We start from the raw sequence: 19,313 nt of genomic DNA, 5'->3' as shown, positions 1-19,313 counted from the left end.
AAACTAAACTAATCTTAATTCATATACTCACAAATACATCAACACACTTTTATTTTGTATTATTAGGTATGACCAATCGCGGCTTCGATCCTAAAAAGACTCATTTTTTAATTCTTAATATATAAAACATAGAATAATTAATATAAAATTAAAAACTCATAATTATTTAATTGCTTTTTACTTCATTTTATTTCAATTTAATTATTTAAGTTTTCTGGTGAATAACAATTATGGTTAGAAACCCAATTTTTCTGTTTCGTTAATTTGTTCTTTTAATAATGTACTGGTCGGTAGCATTCGCTTGTGCTTGTTTTAATGTGCCCACTTTGATTAGCCCATCCTGTCCGGGAACAACTGATTCGACGAGCCCGATCTTCCATCATTGACGATCCAGTATTCCAGACGGATTGGCGCGACTAGAGGTTTCGGGCCTCCATGGCAATTCCGAAGATGTAAGTGCTAGGCAGTAGCAGGGTGTACCATTCAGATTCAGGGATGTCGGCGTACTGGAGTCGTCCTCCAGCCCTGATGAGTGCATATTCTAAGGAGTTGTTGACAAATGGAGTTAAATACTAACCAATGTAAGAGCTAATACGGATCAAATGGTGGAGAACGTGTTTGTTGATTATAATTTCACAGAATGCGCTCCTTCTTTGCTCCGCCTTGACGACTTCTATGCTTATATCGATAGTTTCTGGAGACTTTGGCCACTGGGATATCGGTTGGGTATTTCTGTGAACCACACAGAGGTTGTGAGTTCAGTTGTGGTAGTCAACCGGGAAAAAATGTCTACTTGCTATGCGGTTACAGACGAATGCTGACGGAGTTATTGAGTGCTGTTTACGCCAATGGAAAAAAAGTGAATCGGTCCAAAAATATGTATTTTCTGTTCGTTAAAAAAGTTTTATCTTTGTATACAGTTGTTCAAGCAAATGTGCTCCGCACGACTCCCATTTCGGAAGAGAATTCTTCTTAGTAGAAACTACTCTGGTTTTGCCAGTCAGCAAATGAACTGCAATATTTCCTTTCGGTGTCTCCGAGCGTAGATACAGGCAGCAACCGTAATCTCTGATTGATGATTCGCACAAAACCATAAAGTTGAAGTAATCGAGGCTTGTGTCGAAAACATTATCGAGGTATCGACAATATTGAGACTTTTTGGATTGACTCTAGACACTTGCTCTATGTTCTGTGGTACGCTCTCATCCCAGCACAAGTTAGCGAACCAAAGTTCTTGAAGGAGTATTTTTGCGACGACAATAAGCGGCAAGGGTAGATCAATAAGTTCGAAGAAGGCCGTTGCGATAGATATAATTGTTTTTTTCCGGTAATGATGGTTGACTGGTTCCTTGGAGTGAACTTAAAGAACAGTGTATCTTAATGTTGGTTCCAGTTAACGCCGAGGGCGCTAGCTAATCGCTCACCATACGAACTGAGCTCCTTATTCAATCCAGCGTTATTTGAGTGCGGAGCGTCTCTAGGTCGTCTGCAACCGTAAGTAGCCATCAACGTAAAATGACAACTGTGCAGTCAGCCCGATGGATATCACCAAGATAATTTTTACTGCGTGTTAAGTTGGTATGTGCGTAGAGTGTTTTTTAAGGATGATCTCCAAATAATGTACTGGTACTTGTGATTGATAATGTCAAGATGTATTTGCGTGTACATTTTAGTCACGTCCGTAGTGATGGCATAGCGATATAACCTAAATTTTAGGAGTTGGAAGAGAACTGGTTATTGAGGTCAATGTAGAGAGCACGCGCTCCATGCACACACACAAGCGACGAGATGTGTGAAAGAGAGTACCGAAAAGGTCGATTACTTTTGAGACTGTGTCGTTTGCCGTTGTGAAGTTTGAGAATTGTTAATAACTTTAATGTTAAGATATTTAAATTGCGTTATGAGCGACTGTAGAGTTGAAGTTCGATGGCGGTTATAACGATATTCAGTTGTGATGGGCGGATCAAGAAAATGATTTATCGGTGATGACTAGTTGCGATTGTTTAATGATTAATAATTTGTTAATTAATTTTTTGTACAGTGCCCCACGTTGTTTAGTGCACAAAGCGTTTCGTGTGCTGCACAAAAAAGTTACGTTCGTAAATATATAAATTTTTTGTCGTGTTCAACGTTTAAGAAGTTAATATGGCCCGTACCAAGCAGACCGCCCGTAAGTCGACCGGAGGAAAGGCTCCTCGCAAGCAGCTAGCCACCAAGGCTGCCCGTAAATCGGCTCCATCCACCGATGGAGTGAAAAAGCCCCATCGCTATCGTCCCGGAACCGTGGCCCTTCGTGAGATCCGTCAGTCGACTGAGCTGCTAAGCGCAAGCTCCTCTTCCCCCGACTGGTTCGTGAAATTGCCCAGGATTTCAAGACCGATTTGCGTTTCCAGTCGGCGGCCATTTAAACTCTTCAGGAGGCTTCTGAGGCGTACCTAGTGGGTCTGTTCGAAGACACAAACTTGTGCGCCATCCACGCCAAGCGCGTCACCATTATGCCTAAGGACATCCAGTTGGCGCGCCGCATCCGAGGCGAGCGTGCTTAAGCTGGATCATCCCGAGGATCAGCTATCGGATCGATCGCTGTCGTCCATCCCCGAACCGACCATTCTGATTTATGTTATATGAGGGAGACGAGCCTGAGCAAGAGCACCAGCAGCGACACTTGGATTCGATCTATTCATATTTACATGGTTACATTTATCATCCTTTTGTTGGCCAATCGGATCGTCGGAATGCCGATGCGATTAGCGCCACCGTACACAAAACATCAACAACACACATTACTATTTATTATATCTGTGGGAGTGATATTATTGAGGGAGTGATATTACTAGAATAACCCTACCTATCCCTAACCATCCCTAAGAGAACGACGAGCAGTAGCATACATTTGATTTTAATAATATGTTGAATATGTTCGCCCCACAGATCCGACAGCGTTTTCGTTGCCTCTTATGATTACATAATTTTATGTACAATATGGACTTTTAAACTAAACTAATCTTAATTCATATACTCACAAATACATCAACACACTTTTATTTTGTATTATTAGGTATGACCAATCGCGGCTTCGATCCTAAAAAGACTCATTTTTTAATTCTTAATATATAAAACATAGAATAATTAATATAAAATTAAAAACTCATAATTATTTAATTGCTTTTTACTTCATTTTATTTCAATTTAATTATTTAAGTTTTCTGGTGAATAACAATTATGGTTAGAAACCCAATTTTTCTGTTTCGTTAATTTGTTCTTTTAATAATGTACTGGTCGGTAGCATTCGCTTGTGCTTGTTTTAATGTGCCCACTTTGATTAGCCCATCCTGTCCGGGAACAACTGATTCGACGAGCCCGATCTTCCATCATTGACGATCCAGTATTCCAGACGGATTGGCGCGACTAGAGGTTTCGGGCCTCCATGGCAATTCCGAAGATGTAAGTGCTAGGCAGTAGCAGGGTGTACCATTCAGATTCAGGGATGTCGGCGTACTGGAGTAGTCCTCCAGCCCTGATGAGTGCATATTCTAAGGAGTTGTTGACCAATGGAGTTAAATACTAACCAATGTAAGAGCTAATACGGATCAGAATGCGCTCCTTCTTTGCTCCGCCTTGATGACTTCTATGCTTATATCGATAGTTTCTGGAGACTTTGGCCACTGGGATATCGGTTGGGTATTTCTGTGAACCACACAGAGGTTGTGAGTTCAGTTGTGGTAGTCAACCGGGAAAAAATGTCTACTTGCTATGCGGTTACAGACGAATGCTGACGGAGTTATTGAGTGCTGTTTACGCCAATGGAAAAAAAGTGAATCGGTCCAAAAATATGTATTTTCTGTTCGTTAAAAAAGTTTTATCTTTGTATACAGTTGTTCAAGCAAATGTGCTCCGCACGACTCCCATTTCGGAAGAGAATTCTTCTTAGTAGAAACTACTCTGGTTTTGCCAGTCAGCAAATGAACTGCAATATTTCCTTTCGGTGTCTCCGAGCGTAGATACAGGCAGCAACCGTAATCTCTGATTGATGATTCGCACAAAACCATAAAGTTGAAGTAATCGAGGCTTGTGTCGAAAACATTATCGAGGTATCGACAATATTGAGACTTTTTGGATTGACTCTAGACACTTGCTCTATGTTCTGTGGTACGCTCTCATCCCAGCACAAGTTAGCGAACCAAAGTTCTTGAAGGAGTATTTTTGCGACGACAATAAGCGGCAAGGGTAGATCAATAAGTTCGAAGAAGGCCGTTGCGATAGATATAATTGTTTTTTTCCGGTAATGATGGTTGACTGGTTCCTTGGAGTGAACTTAAAGAACAGTGTATCTTAATGTTGGTTCCAGTTAACGCCGAGGGCGCTAGCTAATCGCTCACCATACGAACTGAGCTCCTTATTCAATCCAGCGTTATTTGAGTGCGGAGCGTCTCTAGGTCGTCTGCAACCGTAAGTAGCCATCAACGTAAAATGACAACTGTGCAGTCAGCCCGATGGATATCACCAAGATAATTTTTTCTGCGTGTTAAGTTGGTATGTGCGTAGAGTGTTTTTTAAGGATGATCTCCAAATAATGTACTGGTACTTGTGATTGATAATGTCAAGATGTATTTGCGTGTACATTTTAGTCACGTCCGTAGTGATGGCATAGCGATATAACCTAAATTTTAGGAGTTGGAAGAGAACTGGTTATTGAGGTCAATGTAGAGAGCACGCGCTCCATGCACACACACAAGCGACGAGATGTGTGAAAGAGAGTAGCGAAAAGGTCGATTACTTTTGAGACTGTGTCGTTTGCCGTTGTGAAGTTTGAGAATTGTTAATAACTTTAATGTTAAGATATTTAAATTGCGTTATGAGCGACTGTAGAGTTGAAGTTCGATGGCGGTTATAACGATATTCAGTTGTGGTGGGCGGATCAAGAAAATGATTTATCGGTGATGACTAGTTGCGATTGTTTAATGATTAATAATTTGTTAATTAATTTTTTGTACAGTGCCCCACGTTGTTTAGTGCACAAAGCGTTTCGTGTGCTGCACAAAAAAGTTACGTTCGTAAAAATATAAATTTTTTGTCGTGTTCAACGTTTAAGAAGTTAATATGGCCCGTACCAAGCAGACCGCCCGTAAGTCGACCGGAGGAAAGGCTCCTCGCAAGCAGCTAGCCACCAAGGCTGCCCGTAAATCGGCTCCATCCACCGATGGAGTGAAAAAGCCCCATCGCTATCGTCCCGGAACCGTGGCCCTTCGTGAGATCCGTCAGTCGACTGAGCTGCTAACCGCAAGCTCCTCTTCCCCCGACTGGTTCGTGAAATTGCCCAGGATTTCAAGACCGATTTGCGTTTCCAATCGGCGGCCATTTAAACTCTTCAGGAGGCTTCTGAGGCGTACCTAGTGGGTCTGTTCGAAGACACAAACTTGTGCGCCATCCACGCCAAGCGCGTCACCATTATGCCTAAGGACATCCAGTTGGCGCGCCGCATCCGAGGCGAGCGTGCTTAAGCTGGATCATCCCGAGGATCAGCTATCGGATCGATCGCTGTCGTCCATCCCCGAACCGACCATTCTGATTTATGTTATATGAGGGAGACGAGCCTGAGCAAGAGCACCAGCAGCGACACTTGGATTCGATCTATTCATATTTACATGGTTACATTTATCATCCTTTTGTTGGCCAATCGGATCGTCGGAATGCCGATGCGATTAGCGCCACCGTACACAAAACATCAACAACACACATTACTATTTATTATATCTGTGGGAGTGATATTATTGAGGGAGTGATATTACTAGAATAACCCTACCTATCCCTAACCATCCCTAAGAGAACGACGAGCAGTAGCATAAATTCCAGAGGAAGACGAGCCAAAAGGAGTAAAAGACGAGAACGACGACGATACGATGATAATGACGAGAAAAGAAGCAGTTTTTGACGAGATCTAGTTGAGAGAAGACGTGCTTGTGTGAAGAGCAAAACGACGCGACGACGATCTTAATTCTACTCCAATTGTGAAATCATTTTCATTTAAATAAACACTTAAATATATATATATTCTGAAATAATAAAAAAAACACATTTGGGGGCTCGTCCGGGAAGTATCCGATAAGGTTGGAAGTGATGCGTGAAAGTAGTACGACGTGAACGAGACACATAAACCCTTTGTGAAACATACATTTTTTCAGTTATGGCGTGTTTAAACGATTTAATTTCAAATAACTTAAAAACTGCATCAAATGGAAGCATTTGGGCTCTGCACAAAACTAACTCAAAGGGATTTAATTTCGATATGCCTAGTTTTAAACATAAGCCACGACGTCGGAAATATGCAATTGCATATTTTTCGCAATCTTCGATTTGGCCAATTTCTCACTGGCAACGAAGTGGAAGATCCAGAGGAATCTGATGAAGAAAGGGAAGACGAAGAAGAATACCAAAGCGACGACGAAATCGAGAGTATCATTGCAAATTCCGCAGGAACAATCCAACGAGTGAAAGAGAACGAAAGAAGAATTCACAACCAGTGCCAATTCAATGCAACGAAATGCCGCGTTTCGCTTTAATTTTCGCGATATAGAGGAATCTATAAAGAAATTCGAGGGCACAGACGAAATTCCAGTCGAGGTCTGGATAAGTTATTTTGAGGACCAAGCTGTACTTATGGGTTGCAAAAGCTGATCTTTGCCAAAAAGTCGTTTAAAGGTGTCGCGAAATTGTTCGTCTTGAGCGAGAAAGGAAAGGAAAAGAGTCTTTGTTAAGCGAGTTCAGATCAAGAGTAAGCAGCAAACAAATACACATACAACTTGGAAAGAGCAAGCGACGCGCGAACGAATGTGTACAGGAATATTTTTACCGTATGAAAGATATTGCCTCACGGGGAAATGTTGAAGAAGACGCTCTTATCCAATACGTGATCGACGGTATTGATAAACTCTCAATCAACAAATCGATGCTTTATGGAGCCAGAAACATGACCGAATCCAAATACAAATTAAAGGACTACCAAACAATCAGTGCAAAATCCCATTTCGTCGAAAGCAGTGATTATAAAGGTGGCAAGAAGGAAATCGTTTGCTACAATTGTGGCGAGAAGGGACATCTGTCTAGTGGATGCAACAATAAAGAGAAAGGCAGAAAATGTTTTAAATGCAACAAATTCGGTCACATCTCCGAAAACTGTCCCCAACGTGTCGAAACAGTCGAAGAATGCAAGCCAAACGCGCGAGTTTTAAGTGAGCATAACAACATGACGAGCAAAGTGGTTTTAATTAAGACACAAAAATGTATTGCACTGTTCGACAAAGGTAGCAAATTTAATATTTTGCGCGAAGATTTATACGATGAGCTAGCTTTGCCGAAGCTAAAAGAGTGCAGTGTATACCTAATTGGATTTGGAAAAAATCGCAATGCCAATAAGATCAAGCCAATTGGACAGTGTAAGCAAGCAGTGTGGATCGACAACAGTCCCTACGATTTGAATTTCTACATAGTTCCGCTTGATTGTATGGACACTCGAATGATCATTGGCGAAGAATTGTGTTTGCCAGCAGAGATATCGTTCGGTCCAAGTGGTTTGCGTGTGCGAAATATAAATAATCTTTGCCAAGAGAACATCCCATCTAACTTGCTGAAAATTGACACGGTTATTAACAATGATGAACTCGATATAAACGAATCAGCCAGTGCGTGTGCGAAACAAGAAGTGCGTGAACTGATTACGAATTACAAGCCGCTAAAATCGAAGTCGACAAACATTGAAATGAAAATCCTCTTAAACGACGAATATCCAATTTTCTAGCGTCCGCGCAGATTCGCTTTCGCTGAAACGAATGTAATCGACGAACAAATTGAGCAGTGGTTGGACAACGGCATAATCGAGGAGTCTGATTCCGAATTTACAAGCCCGGTAGTGCTTGCGAAGAAAAACGACGGTTCGCAACGACTTTGCATTGATTTCAGGCGTATAAACAAGGTAATCGTAAAAGATCATTTTCCGTTGCCCCTGATTGAAGACCAGCTCGACCGCTTGCAAGAAGCGTTGATATTCAGCACGATCGATTTGCGGAATGGCTTTTTCCATGTGCCAGTGGCTGAATCTAGCAGGAAGTACACTTCATTCGTGACGCAGAGTGGGCAATACCAATGCCTAAAGGTGCCTTTTGGTTTGTCCAACTCACCTGGTGTGTTTCAGAGACACATAAATGCGATTTTCAGAGGCCTGTCCCGCAGAGGAATCGCTCTACCTTATGTAGACGATATAATTATACCAGCGAAGGACGAAGAGGAGGCAATTTCGAATCTCAACGAAGTTATATCAACTTGCAGCGAATATAGTCTTGAGCTTAACATAAAAAAGTGTCATTTTCTGCAGACCCGTATCCGGTTCTTAGGTCACATTATCGAGAACAAAACCATTTCTCCAACTCCTCAGTAGATCGACGCAGTTTCGAAGTTTAAGACGCCACAAAACCTAAAACAGTTAGAAAGTTTTCTAGGACTCACAGGATACTTTAGGAAGTTCATCCAGAATTATGCTCTGATTTCGAAACCCTTGACTGACCTTACCAAAAATAAAGCTGAATTTGTTATTGGCCCTTATGAAGAGAATGCTATTGAATCCCTAAAGAAATATCTGACTTCCACCCCTGTTCTAGCAAAACAACCCGAAGTACGACACCGAGGTACACACCGACGCCTCCATAGACGGGTTTGGCGCCGTGCTATTACAGAAATCAGCTGACGACGGCCAATTTCACCCAGTCTACTTTATGAGCAGAAAAACCACAGATGCTCAGCGTAAATACTCAAGCTACGAGTTAGAGGTGCTAGCGATAATCGAAGCTATAACCAAATTCAGAGTCTATCTACTTGGCATCCCTTTTAAGATTGTCACTGATTGCAATGCATTCACGAAGACGCTGGACAAGCAAAGCCTCTGCACCAGAGTGGCACGTTGGGTAATATTGCTTCAAGAGTACGATTACAAAGTGGAACACCGTTCAGGTACACGTATGAAGAACGTTGACGCTCTCTCCAGGTACCCTATAATGACAATCGTAAACGACTCCGTAGCACTTGGCCTTAAACAAGCTCAAGAAAAGGACGAACACTTGAAGGCGATCTGCAAAATTATTAAAGACTCCAACTCACCCTACGACGATTTTTTCCTAAAGTCCGGAATCTTATACAAGATAGTTAACGACACAGAACTTCTTGTTGTGCCCAGGGATTTGGAAAGACAGATCATTGGCAAAGCACACGACAGAGGACATTTCGCCGTCAAAAAGACGAAGGAGATGATTTGCAACGAATATTTCATCCAAAACCTTGACGAATAAATACAGAAATTCATCGACTGCTGTATTCCATGCATTTTAAGCAACCGCAAGCGCGGCAAGCAAGAGGGCTGGCTACATCCATTGCACAAAGAAGATTTTCCATTACATACGTACCACATCGATCACTTGGGTCCATTAGAATCTACAAGCAAGAATTACAAGCACATACTCGCCGTCATCGATTTCTTTACGAAGTTTTGCTGGCTTTATCCTACAAAGTCAACAACTGCAAGCGAAGTCATTACAAAACTACGAGGACAAAGTAATGTGTTTGGCAACCCAGCTTGTACCATTTCGGATCGAGGTTCAGCTTTTACAGCCCAAGATTTTCATCAGTATTGCGACGAGGAAAATATAAAGGTTGTCAAGTCTACGACAGGTCTACCACGTGTAAATGGACAAGTGGAGAGACTGAATGCCATAATTATCCCAGTTTTGTCAAAACTCATTGAGGATGATCCTACAAAATGGTACAGACACGTTAATCGAGTTCAACAAGCCATCAACTATACTTTCTCGAGAAGCATCAACGCCACACCTTTTGAGCTTTTAATCGGAGTCAAAATGAGGAACAAAAATCTCCAGCAGCTTCGTGAGCTAATCAACAACGAAACTTTAGCGCTGTTTCAGGACTCTCGTAACGATTTAAAGCTGAAGGCAAAATCACAAATTTTAAAGCTTCAAACGGAAAACAAAAGAACTTACAATCTGCGACGCAAACCAGCAAGGCTTTACAACGTTGGTGACATGGTAGCCATAAGGCGCACTCAATTTGGTGGAGGTCTCAAATTAAAGCGGATGTATTTGGGTCCTTACCAAATCAGAAAGTCAAGCACAACAACGCCTACGATGTCCAGAAAGTTGGCAACTCAGACGGTCCAAAAATTTCTTCGACTTGTGCCGAATATCTCAAGCCATGGCCCACCCACGATAACAACGACGAAACATTCGAGGCGAATGTTTAATCAGAATGGCCGAATGTGGGAGTGATATTACTGAGGGAGTGATATTACTAGAATAACCCTACCTATCCCTAACCATCCCTAAGAGAACGACGAGCAGTAGCATACATTCCAGAGGAAGACGAGCCAAAAGGAGTAAAAGACGAGAACGACGACGATACGATGATAATGACAAGAAAAGAAACAGTTTTTGACGAGATCTAGTTGAGAGAAGACGTGCTTGTGTGAAGAGCAAAACGACACGACGACGATCTTAATTCTACTACAATTGTGAAATCATTTTCATTTAAATAAACACTTAAATATATATATATTCTGAAATAATAAAAAACCCACATATCTTAGCTATTAAGTTTTTTTTCTCGCCTGTGCGTCGACGGTTCGTTCTCGCTGTGATGATACCTCGCTGCTTTTCGCCCGATTCCGCCGGGTCCACCACCAATAGTTACGGCGGAGCAGTAGGTCTCCACCGAGTGGCCGTCGTTGTCTGTCTGCCTGCAACATCCGCCACCAAAAACTCCAACAACTGTCTGGCTAGCAGATCGCGACTTCAAGTGATCCGCGGTCCTTGAAGCGCCTGCTCCTCCCTTTTACTCTATTTCCTAAAAGGGGAGCTCAACATCTGGCTGCCGGGGCTCGTGGACCTGGGCATCGGGGCCAACGTAACGCCAGCTGGACGCGGCAAGGCGGACAGACGGTGGCGGACTGCTCGGTGGCGGGGCGTGGCCTTCTGGCGGTCACCCGGAGACGCACGGCATTTAACATATGATAAGATGATAAGATGGGGGTGGATAAACTTTAAATGTGTTCTGGAACTACAACTGAGCCTTTGCTAACAGAGGATTAACAGAGTGCAAATATGTAGTCGATTTTTAAATGAGATTATGGTTATTATATAGGGTACAAAGAGTAACCAACTGAGGGAAAGCTCGAGTTTTACCGAAAAATATATTTACCTTTTCGAACTGTGTAAAAGCCTTGGCAGAATTTTTATTGGTACAACTTTTTACCTATGTAGATTAACGCACAACATTTTGATATTAAGTTAGATCCTACCTGAGTTTATAATTTCCAAAAAAAAAATTTGTTCGATAAAACAAATATGTTTTGAAACTAACTTGCCTGCCTCTTATTTTTGAAGAATTAAAATAGAATCAGGTCTTCTTTTTCTTTTGTTTTTTTTTATAGGGGTGACACTGCACTTATACCCTTTCTCAAACGAAACATATCCGACTATTTAACTTGTACTCATTGAGTAAAATACACAATATACAATTTTTTAAAATGTTGATATTAAAATGTTTTAATTATTTAAATGCATTTTAACGTACTAAATGTATCATAGACAAACATAACATTATTTGTAAACTCAGTTTACTTAATTTTGCTTTAATGAAAAATTCCTCTTTTATAAACAAAAAGAGTTGTTTTTGTTCAAAGACTAATATTTTTTCAAATACTACGGCGACCAAAATTTTGGTCGGTTGCTGAATAAACGGTGACCCAAAAAAATCAACCGGCCAAAAGTTGTACATAGAAGCGCAACGCTGCGCCGACTTCTAGAATTTTAATTTTTTTTTTAAATAAAAACCTATCCAAAAACTTTCACATCCTGTTGTGACATAAAATTATGCTGACCAATGCAATTTGATTGCAAATCGGAACGCAATATGATCTGATCTTCCCAGTCGTAAATGACAGCATTCCAGCAAGTGCTCTTTCCTTATAAAATGGCATCAAAAAAGAGTTTCGAAAGTGATAACTCTGTAAATGCACATGGAAGCAACGAACTAAACCTTTTTTACGATTTTAAAACATATAAAGCAAAGTGAATACTATCGGAGGTGTCACAAAAATCTCTTCCAACAAAATTTTCCCGATAAGCAAATCCCTGTGTCACAGACCTCATTTTTGACAGTTTCTAAATCTTCCGTATTTTGATAGACATTTTGATAAAATAAACCAACTTATAAATGCTTACTAAGGATAAAACTGTATTTAAGACAACACTAATGAAATCAATGAACTATCTGCATACTAAAATTTTTATAATTACTTCGGCTTAAATTTACAAATAGGCATTTTATAAACCGTCTTAAAGAAATTAGCTAAAAAACGTCTACAAACTATGCAGCCTGAATGTGGTACCCATTTGCTCGAACTTTAAAATACCAAATTTCGGAATAGTTATCAAAATATTGTGCATGATTAGTTATAGTACGGTACCTACTATTGTAGTAAAAAATAAATCCTATTTCTAGTAAAAATTGCATGTTAAAAAATTGTGTAGTTATTGAGAAAAAATATAAAATGCAAAGTGTTGGCAGAACTTTCGTGACAAATGTCCCATTTTCTGCCGGATAAAAAGCCGGATATGAAGAAGAAGAAAAAATTTTTGTTTCTAATAAACATTGCTGATTTTCAGGGGTAAACATAAGTCAGCAGAAAATCATTCCAAATCCGTCGACGGTTTCTGTGACACCCCTGAATAAAATCAAATAATAACTATTTTTATTTAGATTGTGATTGTGCCAAAATAAATTAATTGTATAAATATCCAATATTGAATGATTATCGAATTATATTTTATTTATTTTGACCATTTTTGAATAAGCTTAAAACTTAATTTTTTTTCAATTATAAAAAGAATACTTGTTTAAAGCGCATATAATACAAAACAAAATAAAAATATTGAATTAAATGCCAAGCTACATACTGCAGCCCTGAACAGCAGATTGCGGCTGCTGAATTGGCTTATTTACATTTTTTAATTGTCAAGAATTTTAAAAGCAAACCAAAATGCCATCAACTTAGAGAGGCAAGGATGCAGAGAACAATACTAAGAAGCTCCTCCGATTTTTTTTTGCAAAGAAATTAAACGTGAGATAATTTAAAATTTTATTTTCCGTTGGAATTTAAAATATTGGTTTAAATTTTAGGTTTCGGTAAAATGTTCGTCTTAATAAATAAATATTTTTGACAGTGTTTCGTCTAATTGAGGAGCACATCCCAATCCCGGCTTTATTCCAGCTGGTCACGGTTCAGCGGTTCCTGGCAGTTGGCTCTTTTTAAAGAGTAATCCTGGACCTTTCTAAAACTATAGTTTGCAAAATATTGTGGGATCTACTTCACGTGATGGAAAAGATTTTTGCCAATAATTTATACAATTTAAGCAAACCGTTCGCAATGTCGAGATTTTACCGAATTAAACGCAAAAATATTTCGCCTTGTGCTCTTAAAGTAAAAGCTCTTGGACCTCGGATACTTGCCCTGAAAACCAATGTACAGCTTCTGGAATGGCCTTTCCGTCTCTACCCCTCTTCCGATTCCGACCTGTATACTGAAGTTTGGCGCTTTGGACTCTTTTCACATCCGCATCAGTCCACCTCCGACTATAAGTCTGATCTATGTATGCATACTTAATGGCCATCCCTGTCAAAGGTAAGGAACCCTTCCTTTATCATATCTAATGCCAGCTTTTCCTCCGCAGAAAGGCTCCAGGTCTCGGGTTTCTCCCTTACCTCCTCATCTTTCTGATCGCCGTAGTGCTCCATGGATTATTTGAGCTTCTTTGAAGTCTCTCGCCACCGACTACCCTACAACGGTTGGAGCTAGTTCAAACGTCCGCCAGAAGTCGACTTCGAAGAACACAGTTTTCCCGTTATGGGTAAAAGGTGACCGGCTTACTTACGCCTTGGTACTTCACAGGCAGCTCCACGCGTCCGATAATGGATCGATCCCCGCCACAAGCCGTCCGGAGAACGGAAAATTACTGTTGGACGGTAACTCCCAGCGCTTCCACGAGCTCTCGACAGCTCTTCCCAGTTGTACACTCTAGATTGACGTACGTGTACTCAATACCACTTCATCGCTCTGCCGGGTAGGAAGACGTGGAAGTTCCAAAGAATCGTCAACGGAATGGCGGTCGTCCTCGTCGCCGAAAGAGAGGTTTCAGCGGTCCACTCGGATGTAGTGGTTCCCGTTGCCGGCTCCCGCGTTGGCGTACAGCCACGGCGCGTCCCGGAAAACTGCCGTCCTTTGGTCCTCGATGCGCCACGGCCGTGCTCACTTCTCACTCCATCCTCCTGATGGTACTGCGGTTCCTGGCTTAGGCTACTATCGATCCCCAGGGAGTCATTAACCGGCGAGGTCGCTGCCTGGGTGGCAATTGCGCCGGTCTTTGTGCCGCCTTCTGGACACGACGGAGTGGGCACCATCGATATTTCGCTACTTGAGCTCTCCTTTAGCGGCTGCGGTCAACTGATTACTGGCCTATGGACGTCATTCAGCAACTTCATCATGTCCATAAAGCCGTTCTTAATTTCCTCTCTCAAAGCTCGGCTAACTCCCATCTCCTGAGATGCGCGATAGGTTTGGGCCGCTGGCGCCAAAGCTGCTTTCATCGCTGACTCTGCCACTTTATCCCGTTCTAGGTTCAGCTTCTGAGGACTTTTGTGGTCCAGAAACTGAAGTTGCTCCTCCGCCCCGATGATCGCCTTGAAATCAAGGACACTGGGCGACCGATGGTGTACCAGATCCACCAGTTGATCCCTAATTCGATCCACCGCATTACCGCCTACCGGCGTTCTGGGTAAGCCCCCAGCCAGGGATATTCGCGGCAACTCGGCAGCACCCTCTCAGGGACCAGATCTCGTCCTTTTTCATCGTCAGAAGAACGCATATCTTCATGCATATCTCTTAAGTCCTTACACTCGGAAATATTTTCCACTAATAATTTATATGTATACAAAGATAAATAAATGGAATAACAAATAAATACGATAATAAATAACAAAATAAATAAATAAATACGATAATAACTAGTAACGAAAATAAATAACAATAAAACAAATCTTCCTGAATTTCAAACGCCTTCCTTGCCGAACACCCTTTCAAATTTTCCTATCCTTTTTTTTCTTTATCTTACAGAAATGGACCTGGCGAAATAAAACTGACCCTCACCGGTAAGCTTCCGACCTAACTCGTCCTTCTTTTTCTCCAAAACCCCTATTCTACCGTCACCGCCTAGCCGTTCGTCAACTGAACATCTATCACCCGTTGTGATAGCCGCCAGTTTAAGACCTCGGCTGGCTTGGGTTCTCTTGGGTTTTCTTTCCCGTCCTCGCTTTCTATCTTAAGTTCAGATAACCGTGGGGTTGCCACGGGCCACGGCTACGCAATAAGTATATATAGCGAAATAAAATTAGAAGTCAAGGACGGGAAGAAAACTCCAGAGCCCAACATCCAAAAGTCATTTTAAATAAGTAAATAAAAAAATACAAGCCTTAAAACCACTTGATCACAGAAATCATCACCGATCGGCTTCAGTGTCTCCAGTGATGCAAATCTTGCATTCGGCCAAGATGCCATCACTGGTTCACTGGTAAACCCGTGATCAAGAGAAATACCTCGGCAATGTTCGCGGAACAGTCTCCTGCTCTATTTTCGACATTCCTACTCAGATGACTCTCCCGTCACCACTCCCTAGCAATTGCAATTTATTTTGCAAGCCACAGTTCGGGATGACGGGAGCGTCAGGGTCATAAATGGCCGAGACGTCGTCGCCTTGACAATTTATTTAGTTTAAATCGGGCGCCGCTATGTTCCGAACTGCAACAATCTTTCCCAGGGCGGAGTATCCCTAATGCCACAACACTCAACATAAAATATCGAAAACTCCGCTGTCTCACATCATGATCGGTCATCTCTAAGAACAAAAACGTAAAAAAAGATAAAGATATTTACAAATATTGACAGACAAATGGGTTTTACTTGGAAGCTATTGATGACTTTGCCAAGCGCTCCCTCCCAACAATGGGTACCCTTTAGATGCTGCTAGGCACCACCCATTCTCGCTCGAACGGCGCCCCTCCTCGTGACTATGCTGGTGCCATCTCCTCCACTGGCACAACTTACCCACACATTGTGGGTTTTACAAACATTTAATGAACATGGTGAGTACAATAATTTTTATTCATGTTCCTCCTAACCGGTCTATCCTTCCTCAGCCTTCAAGACCAAAACTCGGCCTCTGTCTGCAATATTTACGCGGTCAAAGCAGAGGATCTGCTGCTAGGAAAAGACTAGAGGCACCGCGAGGCGTGCGTGCTGGGTAACCTAATCCTGAGGAGCTCCTGGGGAATGGAAGGGGCAGGCCAAAAGGTACATAACTGCACTGTAAATTGAATATTATTTAACAAATTAAGCTAAAATCGACTGTTGTATCATGACTTGTACACTGTACATCAGTGTTAGCCAGCATAAGCGAAACTACAATGACATGTTGGAATCTGTTTGACAAGCTCTAGCTTTGGAGCTTCCTTTTTTCTGTGCGCACTTCATTTTATCAATTTTATTCTGTTGTTACATTTAAATCTTATTTATCAAAATATATAATTAAAAGATCAAACATCTCCGGAGTTGAAAAGTTGCACTTCAATCAAAGGGTAGAAATGGAAGATGATGAACTGATCGTTTGCTTTAACTGTTTTAAATTTTCAGCCACTGCTGGCCCGGCGTGGAGGGCGACTATAGTCGGTCTGAAAATTTTTCGCCAAAGCTCATCGGCAATATGGGTCTTCAAGATGGATACCTGGCGCACTCGGTGAGTTGCGTAAGGCAAATGGCGGTAACTCTGCACGCCGCGATGCGAGGACCGCGAGATCCCAATTTGGGGTGGACGTTGTAGTCCGGAACTGACTCACTGGGAAAAGCTGGACGTAGTCGGCGTGGATGTGCGAAGGGCGTTCGGGCCTCTGAGCGTAGCACCGGTGGCTGGCAGCCAAATCGTGGCTAGTATGTAGAGTATTGTAGTAGAACTCCCAAGAATGTAGTGAAACTCCCAATTATTTACTTTACTCCCGGGGCACTCTATGTTAACTATCCTATCATTATCTTTTATTTACTTTTAAGCACAAAACTTATCTATGAACTTCCAGCTGCATCTGGCTGGTTTGCCAACATGGCTGCGACTATACCAATATCTCTTGATCATCTGACCCAAAATTGGATCATTGGCCACATGAGTGCCATCTAAGGTCATCTTAGAGCGAACCGGGATTAATCTTTCGACCTAACCTATCGAAAGAGTCCCTTCAACCATAGATTTCGAGCACCTCTCAAGCACCCGGAGTTTCAGCAGAACGACGAAGTAATTGGTAGCTTTGAAGATAGAGTGGGACTAAACCTAGCATACATACCCGTTCTATCGGCGCTAAACGCGGGGCCCACGCATGACGGGAAGTATAGCATATGTGATGGCGATGCTCGTTTACTTCGTTTTGCCTTCTTTCAGATCACAGCCGAAGGTCCTTGGCGTGATACACTCCCAGACTGCGGTCTTGGTTGTTTTCGAGGAAGTATCCATTGACGCCGACGGATTTGACCACCCTCCCCTTTGAGAAATTGCGAGCAAACTTGGCGTTAAAGGATTTGCTGAAATCACTAAGCACGGAGTTGCGGAGGAAAACTTATTGGCCTGGCTTGGCGAAAAGCGTACGGGCACGCTTATCATAGCGTTGCCGGCTAATCTCGTATGCCCCCTCCAGTTGTGTCAGCACCTTGGCGTGGATTACTCGAAGCTTGTCTGTGGTCTGCATTCCGGCCATTTCATGGTTGACCAGTGACCTGAGTCGTCTGGCTAACTTGTAGCTGGAACCGTTGGGGAATATATGAATGCCAAATACGGTCAAGAACGGCGCTTCTCCTGTGGCTGAGTGGACAGTGTTTCGGATGGCCACCTCAATCTCCGGCAGATGTGCATCCCAACTTGTAAAATACCTCATTTACCATGAAATTCACTACTTTCGACGCGTCGCCTCCTTCATCCCCTTTAAGAAGGTGTACATAAAGAAGTGCCTACTCTTGGACCTCGGATACTTGCCCAGAAAACCAATGTACAGCTTCTGGAATGGCCTTTCCGTCTCTACCCTTGTTCAGACTCCGACCTGTATCCTGAAGTTCGGCGCTTTGGACTCTTTGCACACCTCGCAACCCCGGACGTATTCATGCACCTGGATAGTCATTCCTGGCCAATAGAACTAGCGTAGCAAGATCTCCAAGGTCTTCGTCATCGCACCATGGCCATCATTGGGGTCTGAATAAGCACACTCCATCAGATAGTGCATCAGGGTTTGCGAGATCCACAGCATTCATTCGGATCCTTCCAATTCCACGTCCATTTTCGGATTACTCATGCCTATTAGTCCGCCACCTTGAGGTCCGGGAAGGGCTCCCTCTTGGACTTCACTTCTTACATTAATTCCGTGTAATCCTCCCCAGCAAATTAGGTCCTCTCGAATCCTAGTAAATCCTAGTAAATCTATCCGGATGCTCGCTGCCTTTGCCCTGCCTTTGCCCTACAGATCCTTCATCATCATCAACCAATTTAGGCTGGCGTGATCAGTGTTACAAGTGAACGGCATCCCTTCCACATCCGGCCTGAACTTCCGAATGACTAGAATGGCCGCCAGACACTCCTTCTTCGTGACCGAGTATTTCACCTGGTGCTTGTTCATCTTGGCCGAGAAGAACAAGATAAGCTGATCGTCTCCGACGAGCTGAATCAATACCGCTCCGACGCCCACGTGGGATGCGTCGCACTGGATGTAAAAATGTTTCTTGAAATCTGCATGAACCAGGAATGGCGCGCTCATCAAGGCAAGCTTCAGGGAATCCACTGCCTGTGTGGCGCTGAAACTTAGGACGAACTTTGTGTTAACAGCCTTCTTCAAGGACTCGGAGAGTGGTGCGGCCAGCGTAAGAAAGTTCTTGACGAACCGTTGATACCATTCCGCTGTGCCTGTACCGCCTTCATGGATTTCGGGTAAGGCATCTTCTGAATTGGCAAAACTCGCTCAGGATCCATCCACACCAGTCCACCTCCGACTATAAGTCTGATCTATGTATGCATACTTAATGGCCATCCCTGTCAAAGGTAAGGAACCCTTCCTTGATCATATCTACTGCCAGCTTTTCCACAGCAGAAAGGCTCCAGGTCTCGGGTTTCTCCCTTACC

At 42.5% G+C, this 19,313-nt stretch overlaps 1 long non-coding RNA gene and 2 pseudogenes across 9 annotated transcripts; 2 read left to right on the top strand and 1 right to left on the bottom strand.

The window, feature by feature from the left end:
* Positions 1-162: 162 nt before the first annotated feature.
* On the bottom strand, positions 163-4,919 carry LOC122818542 (uncharacterized). 9 transcript variants are annotated; one of them, XR_007765529.1, is made up of 5 exons: positions 4,778-4,918; positions 4,380-4,660; positions 3,749-4,314; positions 578-732; positions 163-525 (listed from the first exon to the last, which is right to left on the bottom strand). It is a non-coding gene; the product is annotated as an uncharacterized LOC122818542 (long non-coding RNA). The 9 variants fall into 9 exon arrangements; XR_007765530.1 differs by lacking the exon at positions 3,749-4,314 and having other exon boundaries at positions 578-1,359; positions 4,778-4,919; XR_007765532.1 differs by lacking the exons at positions 3,749-4,314; positions 4,380-4,660 and adding an exon at positions 1,425-1,705 and having other exon boundaries at positions 578-1,359; positions 4,778-4,915.
* LOC127010489 (histone H3.3A-like) lies at positions 2,092-3,478 on the top strand (annotated as a pseudogene).
* A 101-nt stretch (positions 4,920-5,020) lies between the features above and the next one.
* On the top strand, positions 5,021-5,800 carry LOC108023845 (histone H3.3A-like; annotated as a pseudogene).
* Positions 5,801-19,313: the final 13,513 nt, after the last annotated feature.

The sequence above is a fragment of the Drosophila biarmipes genome, unplaced genomic scaffold (assembly GCF_025231255.1).
Source record: "Drosophila biarmipes strain raj3 unplaced genomic scaffold, RU_DBia_V1.1 ptg000017l, whole genome shotgun sequence".
Taxonomy (NCBI): Eukaryota; Metazoa; Arthropoda; class Insecta; order Diptera; family Drosophilidae; genus Drosophila; species Drosophila biarmipes.
Note: the sequence above shows the minus strand (reverse complement) of the source record. Positions and strands in the feature narration are given on the sequence as shown.